Consider the following 14,780-nt stretch of genomic DNA (forward strand, 5'->3'; position numbering starts at 1 on the left):
CAAGACATGCAACCTTGGCACAAGAACTATATAGTGTGCGAATAACTTTGAAAGATGGCAAATCCGACAGTGCGGAGATGGCAAATCCGAGCACTACTGGCCGTTGGATATCATCAACATTCCACCAGCTCTGCCACATGTACAATTTAGAAGACTCCATGGTTGAACTTAAGCATAATGCACAAACCACAAAACACAAGCACTTCTCCTTTGTTCTAGAATCTTCCGTATCATAATTGAATTTTTTTCTAAATGAATTGCCATTATTTGTTTTTTACTTTATGCTTTACAATGCACAACCCCATGAATCTTAACATTTTTATAAAACTAATTGATTTTGAATGAGATGAACTATAAGAACTAAACGAACATCTACATCATGCATATATGACTCAAAGCTTTACATGCTATAGTGTGTATTTATTCATAATTTGGTTTTGAAATCTCATGCGTTCAATGCATGTGTACCTTACTAGTTTTGAGTAGAGTAGCAAATTTCACGCGGCCCCGGGTATATCAAAATGCAGGGCCCATGCATCATTACCTTTCGGTCAAACCTACGTCCACAATTTTTTGTACGTACTATATCTCCACTGGTCCCCGAACCCAAAATGATGCGTCGTTCCCCTAAAACCAAGCGGCCCACACATATTTAAGGCGTCGACTCGAACTCAATCCCTCTCCCGTTTACTACGACATGGCCCCGCACGCCGTAGTAGTACTCCTACAAACCCTACCGCCGCACGCATCGTTGGTTTTCTTCAAGAGGACGAGGGAGAAGCCGATTTGTAGTGGAGGCGCTTTCAAAAAAATGATCTGTAGTGGAGACCCCTACCCTAGGGTGCCCTAGGTAGCTGCCGCACGCATCATTGGTTTTCTCTTTTCTTTATGCTCTTGCGCCCTAGAGTGAAATGATGGTTGCTTCGTCCGTCCAGCTTAATGCGGGAAGGTGGGGCTTTGTGATTTGACCCCTCATCGCTCATTTTCTACTACTGTGGCGCTACGACTGGGGTGCCTCCAATTCCAACCGCTGCTCTGAACTGTAATTTGGTACATCACACGTGGAACAAGACGGTGGATGAGCCACATGTCGGCCAAAGGGGTCCTGTTAAGTGTGTCGCCATTTAGTGTGCGGACTGACCCTGCTTGAGTTGCTACGCCAACACGACAGGAGCAACCTACCACTTGGTTTTGCTCCTTGGTGAATCCCGACTATATTGATCTAAAAAGATACGTACTGAACTACCCTCTCCGTCTCGTTTTTTTAGGCGTCTCGGTTTATAGGGCGTGCACGTAGTTCTAGGTCATCCATTTGACTAACTAAATATGAGTTACTATGTCACAAAACGTATATCATTGGATTCTTAAGCGGATGTAGTTTCTAAACATATACTATTCATCACATATATAGCCAGTTAAATTCTCAACCTAGAACGACGTGCATGCCATGTAAACCGGTACAGAGGAAGTATAGTAAAAATGAGGTGATTTTACCGAGCGATAGGCAGGGGAGCATGGCCTGTCATGCGGTCCCACGTGTCATGATGTACCAAGGCGATGCACGTGTCCCTCTTGAGGCAGAAGCAATACTACGTGCTTTGAGATGATGGCGAACCGAAGTGTGAAATAATGGTTGCTTCGTCCGTCTGGGAAGGTGCGGCATTGTGATTTGACGTCTCATTGCTCATTACTACTACTGGGGCGGTACGACTGGGGTGCGTCCCCCATGCTATTCTGCACTGTTATTTGGTGCTTGACACGTTGACTCGGTTGCTATATGTCCCACATGTCGGCAACAGGAAGTACAAAATTCATGAAAGCGAGCGTCGATGGAGGAGTACAAGACACGGCTTGGGTTTTTGCTGCTTTGCGCGATCCATCGATACAAACCCGGACTAAAAAAAGGCGAGGGCGGGTCTTTTCCCGCACGGCAGGCATGGGTGTTTGGCATAGTCTGTTCAAGGCAAGGAGGCAGGAAGGGAAACAAGCAAATAAAGGTTGAGCGACTTAGTTTTGGGAAAATCTGATTTTACGGAGTACGTACCCACTAGGGTTTATAGGGCTCATCTAAAAAACATTCGTTTTTCTGTTTTATATGTCTCGGTTCTACTACTACTAGTAGTACCATCACATGTTGGATTTCGAGGTGCGTTAGATCACCCGATGCAAGCAGTGTCAAGAGAAAACTCACCAGTGCATGTAGAAGTTCATGGAAATTTAGTGGTCATTCATGCATTCGTTCTAATTAATGCCTCGTAAACATAACTTCTTGAGAAAAACGAGCGTACTAATTACTTGTGCAAACTAGGAGTACGAAATTAATTCGACCACTCACCGTCACCTTGGTTGGAGAGATTTTGAAATTGAGCCATAAACTGGAAAGGAGGGAGTAGTAACTTTTGTCTTGATTACTATTTGTGGCCTTGTATAGATGCAAAATGTATTTTTTTATAGCGGCCTTGTATAAGTAAATGGAGGGAGTACTAAAGGACATATATATTCCAAACAATATGATAATCTCTCTAACCAAGGTAGTAGGGACGAGGAGTAAACGGAGGGAGTAGTAAAATTTTCTCCTCGTCCTACGAGCCACCGCGCGCGTGGGCGAGGGCGCGGGCGTAAGGTGTACAGTACTACTACTAGTAAGCAAGCTTCACCTCATCCTGCGAGCCCCCGCGCCCATGGGCGGGGGAGACGGCGTACTAAGCAAGCTTCTCCTCGTTCTGCGAGTTGACGGGACACATCAAAAGTACTCCAGTGTATAGAGCCTTGCCTCTAAGGTAGGCCCCACATGGTTTGCCTCTTTTTTAATATAACGCGTCAAGTCGCAATTTGTTTGTTCACCCGTGGTAGACGATCCTCCCTCCACCAAGTGGACAACCAGTACACGTGTCAAATTACCACGTGGGCTGCCTTTTCATACAGAAATGAGCTCCACCATGTACCCGCGCGGGTGTGGTTGGGAAAGAGATGGGAGTATGTGCGCCGTGCGTGCACCTCTTCTCTTCATGCACGTCCCCCACCTACGTGGGTGTGTGTGAGAGAGATACAAGCCTAGACATAATGCGCCGTCCATCCCCATGCCTCCGCCCAGTCTGACCACCAGTCACCAGCACGCCCCACTCCTCCTCACCTTATCTCTCATCTTTCTCCCTCCATTTTTATATACAAGGCCACTATCAAAATTACAATTTGCAGATATACAAGGCCACTAACACATGGTGTTTGCCTCGTAGTACTAGCAAAGGAGGACATTAATTATCCCTTGCATGCATGAGAGAGTGTGAGCATTGGTTTGATGTGCATGAAAGAGAAGAATACACATTAATTTACACGGCAAACGAGGAAACAAGGTGGATTGCAACATTGACTTAGAAGACATTAATTTTTGCCTTGGTACCTGTAATATGGGTTTGTGGCCTTGTATACAAAAATGGAGTCCGATAAAATTCTCGAGATACCATTTATCCAATAAAATTCTCGAGATATCATTAGTTTTTACAAAATGGGATTACTCCTGCATGGGTCAATCACAACAGGTGTTTTGTAAAAAAATGCATATTGATATTTCGTGCAATGCACGGGCATCTTGCTAGTCCATGAAAACAACACATGGCAAAATTCCACGGCGAATGAGGGATCTGAATCTGTTGGGAGGGGCTGTTTGGATCTTGCCCGGGGTAGCCTAAATATTGGCGACCCTTTTGTCCACCGGTGCCTTTGCCACCGATGAACGAGGAATGGCTTGGGTGCTCATGCATCCTCCAGCGCGCACGTTGGAGATGAGCTCGCACGAGCTGTGTTCTTATTGTCCCAGCACGCCGCCCGAGCCGCCCGTAGACCGACCGGCGACCCGCAAATTATGCCATCCAACCGTAGCCGCACACATTATGACAGCAACCCAACCAACTGGACGAAATTCATGGAAACATGGCGATATTTCATATAAACAACGACGGAAATCATATAAGATACCCGATTTTCATACAAACATGACAGATTTCATTACATTCAAATGAACTACGCGGTGCTAGTTCTGGACAGCACAGGTATATAATACTTGGCCTAAATGGTCGCCCGCCGATCGATTTGTGTTCCTCATGTCCGGCAGCACGATCACCGGACTGCCGGAGCCCCAGTGGTATATGCTTCAGCGCAAAGGACGGCCCGCTTCCCCACTGTCCAACTGATATCATTGGCTAATGCCGAAGATGATGGTGGAAGGGGGCTTCCCTGCTTCCGTGGAGCCCATGTGGGGTCGACGAAGGTCCTCGCAACAAAAGGATCCGGCAAGACACCTGCTGTGTACACCGGCGTCGCCTCCGCGGTGGCCTTCATGGGACCCAAGCGGCGGCGGCCTCCCGTGTTCTACTTCTCCTAGATGATGGCGGCGGATGCGGAGGCGCTGGCCACTGACTCATCGCTCTCCGTGCACCCGGCTTCTGTCGCTGCTTGCATGGCACGGCCGCCGGCATGGGAGTCTCGGCCACAGAAATGTGAGACGCGGTACGAGGCGGCGGCACGGCAGCAACGACGCCCGTGCGCCACTCCTCGTTGAGCTGGCCTGGAGCGGCGAGTTGCTGAACCGCGCGTCGGCTTGGGGCGGCAACTGGCTCCGTCGAGCGAGGGGAGGGAGGTGGATCAGCGAGCTGCATAGCTCGTATCCAGCAGGCTCGGCGGGCCACCCAGCCGGCTTGGATGCGGAATAACTACTCTTTGTAAGCCATTGTAAGAGTGGACAAAATGGTGAAGGAGGAGATAAGGGAGCGGCGGAGGTGTGCGATTCTTGGCCGGCGTTTGGCCTCATTTAAATAGGAGATTAAATAGACGGCGGACGGGAGGAGCTCGGCCGGCGTTGCGTTGAATGCTGGCCCGGTCATGAACGGACGTGTGTCCAGAGTGGGTTTCTTGGCTTCCACACGGGCGGGTTTCATGGAGGCGTTTGAATGCGGCAAGGAGGCGTGTTCAACCGGGCATGCAGCGAGTGGCGCCCTCGACTCTGACATAGGACACCGCGCCGTTCTTCCACTAACGTGTGGGCTCTTTGGGTACATGGCCTGCATGTCAGTGACCCAACGCAGGCAGCGCACAGCAGAGGAACCTTTGGTGGGCCAGGGCGGTCAGAAGCGGGCATTTCATTAACCGATGATTGTTCATTGAGTGTGACATCATCTTTTTCATGTAGATAAGCCTACTATGTTGATAGCCCGTTCAATACGTTGTGATTCATAAAGACCGCTGCAAACATCAATGTTCTGCTTATCACAGATAAGATTGATTAATAGCCGTAACAATCCATGTCCTTAACAAAGGGTGCATGCACGTATAGGTTGAGCGTGTGTCTTGCGTCGTGTGCTGTGTGCATGCAGGCGTGCGAGTGTTGCATGCATGCAAGGGTACATTTCAGTGTTGCATGCATGTGTGCGTACGTGCGTGTGTTCATGAGTGCATGTGTACGTGTCAGTGTTGCACGCCTGCATGCGTGTATGTGTTCGTTATGTGTACGTGTCAGTGTTGCATGCTTGCATGCGTGCGTGTCTTGTGTGCGTGCATGTGTACGTGCAGGGTGAGGCTACACGTCAGTTGACTGACTTTTTCATCTCTGGTCATTAAATTTTCCAGCCGTTGGATACGAAATCAAGGGCCTGCAGTTTATCATCAAACTCCACCCCCCTGAGCCGCCAGCCACCACCGGCCGAACCGCCGGCCCCCGCCGCCCGCGGCCGGCCCGCGCCGCCACGCCGCCCCGCCCGCCCCGAAACCACTCCCCACCGCCGGTCCGCCGCTGCACCGGCCATCCCTCTAGCCCCCCCCCCCCCGCACAGAGCTTTTTCTCCGGCGTCCCCACCCCACCGCCCAATCAACGCGCCCCCACCGCCGGCGACTACCAACCAGAGGTCTCATGACTTCGAGTACCCACCGACCACTAATTTATTACCATTTTTGTCCTTCATATACGCGCTGACGGGTGGGCCCTATGGCAATGTGCGCTGCTGAATGTGGACCGTTTGACTGGTCAATTGATCGTGTCATGAACAAATTACGGAGCTATATGGTGAGCCAGTGACCGTATGATCACCCTAAAATGTATTTTATTAACACAGTACAGACTCAAACTACCATTTCTTTCTTTCATATACGGGCTGACAGGTGGGCCCCACGGTTACGCGCCCCGATGGTGCAACACTAGTTGCGCCACGTGGAACGTTTGACTGGTCACTTGATTGTGTCATCAACAAAATACGGAGTTGTACGGGTGAGCTAGTGACCGTATAATCATGACATGTATTTTTTTAACACGGTACAGACGCAAGGGCTCATATATACGCGCAAGCACTCACCATATAAGCGCACACACGCAGACCGTCCCCCTATGAGCACCTTCGAGAGAGTGAGCCAGCATATGATCTTGAGATTTTACGAAGTCACCATAGGTGCCTCGTAGTCGAGTAGAACGTCTCCTCCCACTGAACGCACATCGCCAGAAAATACTGAAATTAACCCAGGATAAATGCGAGCACCGGGACTTTAACCCTGGTGGGCTCGAGAAACCATTGTCCTCCTAACCATCCAACCACATGTTGGTTAGCACGACAAAATGTATGTGGTGACCGTGATGAGCTTATTCTGAAGTCCAGTGACCATATCGTGCTTTCGCTTCAAATACAATGACCGTAAGTGTCGTCAACAAAATACGGAGCATGCATCAAATGCAAAGTCCGTCAGTGTCATCAAGAATATACGGAGACGTATCGTGAGCTAGATACCATATGATCACCACGAGAATGTATACGGTGACCGTAATGAGCATATTCTGAAGTCCAGTGACTGTATAGTGCTTTAGCTTGAAATACAGTGACTGTCATGCGTGAATGTGTCGTGGGCATGCATACTTTTAGAGGGCCGAGAGATAGTTTGTGTGCGTACGTGAAAGTGGTGTAGAAAGAGGCGGTGGCCGGTGGAGACAAGGAGAGATATGCCCTTCGTTTCTCTTTCTCATGACTAATATTTTAGGAGAATATATAAACATTCACAATGCAGAACAAATATTTTTGGATGCACCATGCAATTAACTTTCATGTATAACATTGTACTATTGTATATGCTTATTTTCTTAGTGGCCGATTGTGTGTGTGGTGTGGTGGGCACATCATTTCTAGTTGTGGTGGGTCAACATGAGGACTCATGGGTCGGTTCCATCCTGCGCCACATAGGTTGGACCGAGACGCGTTATACGAAGACCCATGTGGAGGACTCGGCGTACAACACGAAGCTAGCTACCAGAGTCGCGAAGGACTCTATCCCCACTGGTGATAAGCCGACTATATATGATTTGTAACCCTAGGCTCCCAGTATGTTATAGAAGCTTGGGGGCTAGTTCATCGACAGTATACACACACAATGCCTGGTATTCACGTGTACTTTGTACACACAACTATCACTAATATACAGTACCGGGAGTAGGCTTTTTCCTCAATTGCAAGGGTCCGAACTAGGGTAAAACTTTGCCTCGTATTACCATCCAGTCTAACAGTCAGGGACATCCTACCGAATGATATGATGGAATCATATCTGCTAACTACTAAGAGAGAGGTGTGTCTGGGGGGGCAATGTGTGCGAGAGAGGCCTAAAGATAATGTGCGTGCGGGAGACACGTAGGCACATATATGTGCTTATAGAGGGCTAGTAGAGACCGTGCGTGTGTATATATGCATATGAGAGGAATAGTGTTTTCCAATTGAGATTAGTGAAAAGAGTGGTACATAGTAATCAGAAAGAGAGAGAGAGATACAGAGAGAGCATGTGTGTGAGACACCCCGACACCCCGAGAGAGATTGTGAGCATGTGTGGAAGAGAAATGCTGATGCATATAAAGTGTGTGCACTTATGCGTTAGATAGATAGATATATAGCGCGTTTGTGAGAACGGGCCGAGGCATAGTGCATGTACATGTAAAAGGCGGTTCTACGCATTAAATTAAAATATAAATGGCACTATTATTTTTGGATGAGATCATGAATTTTGCAAATTGCGTATGTACAAAAATCGGTCTATCAGACACCCATATTCTATTGAATTCTAGCATGTGCATGTGTTTATTTCATATTATCGATCCAAAGAGCGAGAGCAGTTTGAAATACAGGCAATGGATGCTTTTGCAATTCATATATAAACATTAATTAGTGCACTCCATCTTGTTAGTGTGAAGCACTTTATACATTTGTCACTTGCATGGATACATTCCAAATTGCTAGCTACGAAATAGAATACATGTCGAATTCAACATAAAGGGGGTTTCGAAGATTTGAATTCATGGGAAGTGCATTCATTTATTTAAACCCGAGATAATGGCATTTGTAAATCAGATGTAAAAGGGGGCATCAATCTTTGTTGTGCGTTTGAACATGCTATATATATATTCATATGCATGTCTAACTTTTTTTTGCAACCAAGGAGATTATATCTGGAACCATGCATGAACTGAGGTAAGTTGCATATTTTTTAATATATACTAGTGTACAATGTATATTCAAATGTACCCCCTCCGTTCCAAAATAATCATAGCTTTAGGATTTTCAAGAGTAAAGATTTGTGAAGTTTGACAAATCCTGAAAGTTCAATTCAAGAGAACCGGAAACGTTAATGCTTCTGCTCCCAAATATTGAACGAAGCACCAAATAGGCCTCTGGTCACCCGAAACCGCACAGGACTAATGTTTGGTGGTAGGAAATTACTGTCCTGACTCTGGCCCGTGTAGCCTATCGGTCCAATGTCCAAAGGTCTAAACCGGGGTAGGTTTGTAACTTCACCAAGACGCCAGTCTCAACCGCTTTCGAGAAGCATTCATACGCCATGGGCGCCTAAACACCCATGCGCTCGGCCGAAATCTATCCCGCCCAGATTTGGGACACCTGAGACTACTGTCCTACCCCCAACCCGCAATATGTCCAAAATTTTAGATGGGGGCAACGTTCGTAACTTTCCCCAAATCTCAAACAAGCGCGTCCCAAACCAAAACATTGTTCCCCCTTAGTTCCCCGCCTCCCTCCGTTTCCCCATTCATACTCCGTGGGCGCCAAAACGCCCTCTCCACCAGCCGTGAAACCCCAGCCTCCTCCGTCCTCCACCCCATAGCGCCCAATCCACTGCCGCCCTCCTCCATCACGTCGGAGCCGGTACCCCGACGTCTTCGTCCAACGCAACCGCAACCGCAACGCCCTCAAGGACTTAGCAGCTGAAGCCGAGGCAGAGCTGCCTCCACGATGCCGACGCCGACATGCGCCGTACCAGAACCACTCCGACCACACTGTCCTGCGCCTCACTGCTGCCGCTCCACTGTCGAAACCGTCCTCCGCATCAGAGTTGTTCCCGCTACGCTGTCGTTCGCCGCCTCGGATCTGGTTCCCTGCCGCCGACAGCCGGCCACCGCACCACACTCAACAACTTGGCCATGGGTTCGTCCAAGGCTCCACCGTCCTCCACAACTTCTCGTCTCCAGCGAACCACAAGAAGATCGTTGGAAAAACAGAAGGAGGACACATCACTGCCAGCAGAAAGAGGTACTCCTCTTCCCTTATTCGTGCAAACCTTACGTCTCTGCTCACACCGTATTCATCCCACCAAAGAAACTAGTTGAGCGCTTCTTACTACATCTTCTTCGTGATACTAAATGCACAAGGTTTCCTCCCTTTACTATTTCACCTTTGCTAGAGGTCAGTAGCCTGCCTGGATTTCAATTCAGGGTCAGTCGAACCGCAATTAAAAGAAGCAGCACCCGCTTAGGCGCGCGGAGCACCTATTCCGCCTATTCACCGGGGAAGCGGCGCATTGGTGTCTATCATAGGGGTGTGGGGCGCAGGAGCTGCTTTCGCCTAATCAGGAGGTCGGCGGGGCTTGAATGGATGGCTGGGGGGCGGTATCAAGCACGGCGGTGCGGTGAGGTCGAGGGGAGGGCGCAGGCAGGGGACTGGGCCCGTGGTAGCTGGCGTTTCGAGGAAGATCTTCACTGACTGGCTGGACGTATATGACGGCGATCTACCCATTCTTTGTACATCGGACGGTGCAGAAAAATGGACTGGCCTATTTGTTTTTAGTCGACTGTTATTTTCATAGAATCCTGTAGTAATTTAGTGTGCCATGCATGTTGTAGAGCTATCATATGTCTCCCGTCATTTATTTCTCACTGACCTGCTATCTGCTACCTTTACACTGTACTAATTGTGCACACACTTCACCCATACTCACACTATTGTTTTTTTATGCATGGGTATTTCAGACTCTAACGCAGTGTTGATGAATACAGAAAAGAAAAGACAGAAGTCGCTCCAGTGTAATTCGAAGATAAGCACTAAGCGTTTCAGCGCTCTAAAGGGTGCAGTGTCAGCAGTTGGAGACAGTAAACGTAGCTCTGCAGTTGATGATCTCAATTGCCACACACAACCATCCCAGGTGCTTTCTTTAACTTCGCGCTGTCAAATGTGGTTGGATGTTGCATATGGTGTCTAGCTTGTATTGCTTCCAATTTGGTTAAATTGCATCTGCTTACTTTAGACATTATGCCTTTGATAATGACATGCCTTCCTGTTTTTGATACATACTACATATATCTATTAACCATGTTTGTACATCAAACTAATGCTCTTTTGTATCCCTCGTCAATCACTTATGATGAGATAGTCACCCTAGTGGGTTACTGTGAGACGCCCTACTCGTTTAAAGAGTGCAGTGTCATCCTCCCCACATGATTCTCAAGAAACAGCAAGGCTAAATGAAGATAGTCAACGTAGCTCTCTAGTTGATGACCGCAATTCCCCCACACCACCATCGCAGGTGCTTGCTCTTACTTGGCAGTGTGATATGTGGTTGCATGTTGCATATGGTGTCTACCTTGTAATGCTTCTAATTAGGGTAAATTGCATCTGCTTAGTTAACACATTATACCTGTGAATATGACATGCCTTCCTGTTTTTGGTACATACTACGTCTTTCTATTAACCATGTTCTTACATCAAACTACTTTTCTTGTGTATCCCTCATCAATCACTTCTGACGATACACCTTCAAGTTGATAGTGTAATATTGGTTGCATCTTGCATATCATTTCAAACATGGATTGCCTCTAATTTGTTGAAGTGCCACTTGTAATGAGACACATCAACTTGGTAGAGTGATTTTGGTTGGATCTTTCATATGGTGTATAGATTGCATTGCTTCCAATTTGTTGAAATGCCTTTTGCTTAGCGTTTTTCATACATATTCCATCCTCCTACAATGTGGTTGCCATACATAAAAGTTGTGTTCGTCAGTATCATGCATCAACGAATTTGGAAGTGCGAATTTCATTCCTTTTTCTTGTGTGTTTACTTGACAAGGCAAAATCTGAAAGGACGAAGGCACGGAATGATGGTGGTCCTCTGGAGCAACCGAAACAGATGATCTCTGCAGATTCTCCTGCTACTCGTACTGCAGTGCTAGTTCCAAATCTCATCTCCCCTACTCCACAACCCAAGGTGCTTGCTCTAACATGGCAGTGTGATATCTGGTTGCATGTTGCATATGGTGCCTAGCTTGTATTGCTCCTAATTTGTTAAATTGCATCTCCTTAGCTTACACATTATACATGTGAATATGAAACGCCTTCCTATTTTTGGTACATACTACATCTGCCTATCACACCATGTTCTTACATCAAACTACTGTTCTTGTGTATCCTGCATCTATCGCTTATGACGAGACAATCACGCCCGTGGGTTAATATGAGACACGCTACTCTTATAAAGAATGCAATTTCATCCTCTCCACATGATTCTTAAGAAACAACAAGCCTAAATGAAGATATTGTACGTAGCTCTGTACTTGAAGACCGCACTTCCCCTACACCACCATCACAGGTGCTTGCTCTAACTTCACAGTGTGATATTTGGTTGCATGTTGCATACGGTGTCTAGCTTGTAATGCTTCTAATTACGGTAAATTGCATCTGCTTAGTTTACACATTATACCTGTGAATATGACATGCCTTCCTATTTTTGGTACACACTACATCTATGTGTTAACCTTGTTTTTACATGAAACTACCTCTCTTCTGTATCCTGCATCAAGCAGTTATGATGACTCACCTTTATTCGTTGCATATTGCATATTATTTCTAGCCTGTTGCCATGTATTGGTTCTAATTTGGTCAAATACATTTGTTAGGGCACCCTTTTAATTTGGCAGAGTGATATTGGTTTCATCTTTCATATGGTTTCTAGCTTGCATTGATTCTAACAAGTTCAAGCACCTTGTGTTTACTTTACACTTTATACATCATACATGTCAATATGTCACGTCGTCCTGTTTTTCATACATATTCCATCCTCCTACCATGCAGCTACCTTACTGAAAGTAGTGTTCGTCAGTATCATGCACCAATGAGTTGTGAAGAGCAAATTTTATTCCTTTTTTGTGGGTTTGACTTGACAAGGCAAAATCAAGAAAGAGGAAGGAAAAGAGTAAGGAAGGCGATGATGGTGGTCCTCTGCAGCAACGTAAACGGAGCATCTGTACCGATTCTCCTTGTACTGATTGTGCATTACAAGGTCCAAGTCTCCGCTCCCCTACTCCACCATCCAAGGTGCTTGCTGTAACTTGGCAGTGTGATATCTGGTTGCATGTTGCATATGGTGTCTAGCTTGTATTGCTCCTAATTAGTGTAAACTGCATCTGCTTAGCTTACACATGATACATGTGAATATGACACGCTTTCCTGTTTTTGGTACATACTATATCTGTCTATCACACCATGTTCTTACATGAAACTACTCTTCTTGTGTATCCTGCATCAGTCACTTATGATGGGACACCTTTAAGTTGGCAGTGTGATATTGGTTTGCGTCTTGAATATGATTTCTAGCATGTATTGCTTCTAGTTTGATGAACGCCACCTATGACGAGATAGTTTAACTTGGCAGAGTGATATTGATTGCACCTTCCATATGGTGTCTAGTTTGCAGTGCTTCTAATTTGTTGAAGTGCCTTCTGCTTAGTTACCACATCATAGGTGTGCATATGTCAAGCCGTCCATTTTTTCGTACATATTCCATCCTCGTATCATGAATGTGCTTTCATCAGAGTGTTCGTTAGTATCATGCATGAATGAGTTCTGAAGAGCAAATTATATTCCTTTTTCTTGTCGGTTTGACCTCACAATGCAAAATCAATAAAGCTGAAGGAAATTGGCAAGGCATTGGATGATGGTGGTCCTTCCGATCAACTGAAACGGAGGTTCTCTACAGATTCTACTCCGCCATCCTCCCAACAAGATTCGCAAGACAACGCAAGGCTAAACAGTCAACGTAGCTATGTAGATGATGAGCACATCTCCCCTACTCCACCATCACAGGTGCTTTCTCTAACTTGGCACTATTATATGTGGTTGCATGTTGCGTATGATGTCTAGCTTGTATTACTTCTACCTTTGTTGAATTGCATCTGCTTACTTTACACATAATGCCTGTGAATATGACATATGTTCCTGTTTCTAGAACATACTATATCTGATCACACGATGTTCTTACATCAGACTACCGTTCTTGCATATCCCGCATCAGTCACTTATGATAAGGCACCTTTAAGTCGCCACTGTGATATTGGTTGTGTCTTGCATATGATTTGTAGGATGTACTGCTTCTAATTTGTTGAAACGCCATACAGTTTGAACTTGGCAGAGTGATATTGGTTGCATCTTTCATATGGTGTCTAGCTTGCAGTGCTTCTAATTTGTTGAAATGCCTTCTGCTTAGTTACCACATCATAGGTGTGAATATGTCACACCATCCTGTTTTTTATACATATTCCATCCTCGCATCATGTGTTTGCCATTCATCCGAGTAGTGTTCGTCAGTATCATGATGAATGAGTTCTGAAGAGCGAATTTTATTCCTTTTTCTTATCGGTTTGACTTCACAATGCGAAATCATTACAGCTGAAGGAAATTAGTCCGGCAGTGGATGATGGTGGTCCTTCGGAGCAACTCAAACATGGGGTCTCTACAGATTCTACTCCGCCATCCTCCCAACAAGATTTGCAAGACAACACAAGGCTGGACAGTCAACGTAGCTGTGTAGATGATGAGCACATCTCCCCTACAACACCATCACAGGTGCTTGCTCTAACTTGGCACTAGTATATGTGGTTGCATGTTGCGTATCATGTCTAGCTTGTATTGTTTCTAACTTTGTTGAATTGCATCTGCTTACTTTACACATAATGCCTGTGAATATGACACGTGTTCCTGTTTCTAGAACATACGTGTACATGATGAGCACATCTCCCCTACTCCACCATCGCAGGTGCTTGCTCTAACTTGGAACTGTTATATGTGGTTGTGTTTTCCGTATGATGTCTAGTTTGTATTGCTTCTGATTATGTTGAATTGCATTTGCGTAGCTTACAACTTATACCTGCAACGATGACTTACCCATAAGACACATTTAACTTGGGACTGTGATGTAGGTTGCATCTTGCATTGTCTTCTAGCTTGTACTGCTTCTAATTTCTTGAAATGGCACTTACGACGAGACACTTTATACCTGATAGAGTGATATTGGTTGCATGTTCATACTGTTTTTTCATACATATTCCATCCTCCTATCGTACGTGTGAATATAAAACACTGTCTTTTTTTGTATATATTCCATCCTCCTATCCTGCGCTTGCCTTACATTAAAGTAGTGTTCGTCTGTATCATGCATCAACCAGTTATGCAGAGCTAATTTTATTCATCTTCTTGTGGTTTT

Source organism: Aegilops tauschii, chromosome 2 (assembly GCF_002575655.3).
Source record: "Aegilops tauschii subsp. strangulata cultivar AL8/78 chromosome 2, Aet v6.0, whole genome shotgun sequence".
NCBI lineage: Eukaryota > Viridiplantae > Streptophyta > Magnoliopsida > Poales > Poaceae > Aegilops > Aegilops tauschii.